This window comes from Branchiostoma floridae, chromosome 9 (assembly GCF_000003815.2).
Source record: "Branchiostoma floridae strain S238N-H82 chromosome 9, Bfl_VNyyK, whole genome shotgun sequence".
In the NCBI taxonomy this organism is placed as follows: domain Eukaryota; kingdom Metazoa; phylum Chordata; class Leptocardii; order Amphioxiformes; family Branchiostomatidae; genus Branchiostoma; species Branchiostoma floridae.
In genome coordinates, this window is record NC_049987.1 from 21,968,509 (window position 1) to 21,970,339 (window position 1,831).

Here is a 1,831-nt window from a genome sequence, read left to right on the forward strand (position 1 = left end):
TGGATTTGTCTGCTGCTCCCAGCCTCCTTCACGGCCTTCCACGGGTATTGGCGAGAGGGAGGGATGGATAGTTTTATATACGGGTATTCATGTGTGTGTGTGCACGTGTGTGTATGTTTATGTGTGTGTTTGTACGTGTGTGTATGTGTATGTATGTGTGTGTGTGTGTGATCACATGTTCCAACAATTTGCGTCATTTGTTTTCCTCCATAAAAACTTTTATTACCACCATAAACCAAGCTGCGAAACTGGGTCTTTTGTTTGGGTCTTGTATTTCTAGATTTTCTTTAGCAGGCACTGGTGGCACTTTTGTGAGAAGGTGTCCGACAGACACAATTTTCTGCACTTTGCAGGGATGCGTAAATTGCCCTCTCCCCAGCCCACTGACCCAGTTTTACCATTTTGTTTCCATGTTCGAACATGTGATCACATGTGACTACAAATGATGGATCTATGTTGGAACAGTTTAGAAACTAACAGAAATAATGTATTTCATGTTAGAAATGTTTCTAACATGTATGAACACTATAGAAAATATTTAGAACATTACACAATAGTTCTAAACAGTTACTTATCATAGTTAAAATGTTATAAAGATTTCCAAAATGTTGGAACAAAAGGCTAGAAATACCCTCTTGGTAATGCGGAATCGACTCTAGTACACCTAATATATTTTACCCAAATGGCCTGCGACATCTCCAAAAAAACACAGGGATTTAATGACTACACTGAGTGCTGACGCCGAACTTTTTTATGTTTCCCCTCCCAGCCCAGATTAACTCCTTATCCCAGAAAATTAGTCTGTCATTTGCAGAAAAACAAAATGCCATTCTTACTGCCTCATGCCACGTCATCCCTCTATATTCATGTTTCGTATACCTGAATGAAACGTCTGTTGTTTTGTTTGCGTTTTCTATGCTATTCTTAATAATTCTGTACCTGCCCTCCCCCGAAGGAATAGTTCGTGCCAACTCTCAAATCTAAATTGACCAATCACATCTCATTATTAGCATAATGATATACAGTCAGCATATTAAACCTATAATACCACATATGTATTATGTTATACATATAAATATCTATACACACTGCATTTTGCCTGGTGATAAGCGAAAAGATCGCAGTCATGGTAAACACAACCAGAAACTGTCGCCACCTAGAACTCGAGACATATCTGCAGGAAGCAGTAACGTCTTGAGTCGCATCTTCATGGAGCAGTAACGTCTTGAGTTACATCCTCAGAAAGCGGTAACGTTTTGTGTGACATCTTCAGAAAGCAGTAAAGTCTTGAGTCGCATCCTCAGGGAGCGGTAATGTCTTTTGCTATTTTTTCAACAGTTTCAAACCAGATAGACTGCTCCTTGGTTTGTAATTACTTTGTTTTACATAAATACTTGTAGTTGTTTATTGTCCCTAATGACATTTTACACAGAAAGATGGGTGAATCCTAAAGTATAATAGCTCAGGAAAAACATTTCATGAACAAGCATGTCTGAAAAGTACACGTCAGCAACAAGCCCAGCTAATACAGTAGGTAGGGACTTCAAAGCTCCGTGTTGATTGGATTTGTCTGCTGCTCCCAGACTCCTACACGGCCCTCCACGGGCGTTGGCTGGAGGGAGGGAGGGGGTAAGGGGGGAGGGGGAAGGTAGGGAGGTTAGCAAGGGAGGGGTAGGTTTGTGGACGGGCATCCATTGTATGCGGTTAAACAATTTTTGTTAGTTCCGCTCGGATATCAGGATCAAGCCGATAGTATGATAATGGTTTTATTTGCTGCTCAACATGTACAGAATGGCAGGGCGCTAACACTAGGCCCTGAATTGCTCTTGTA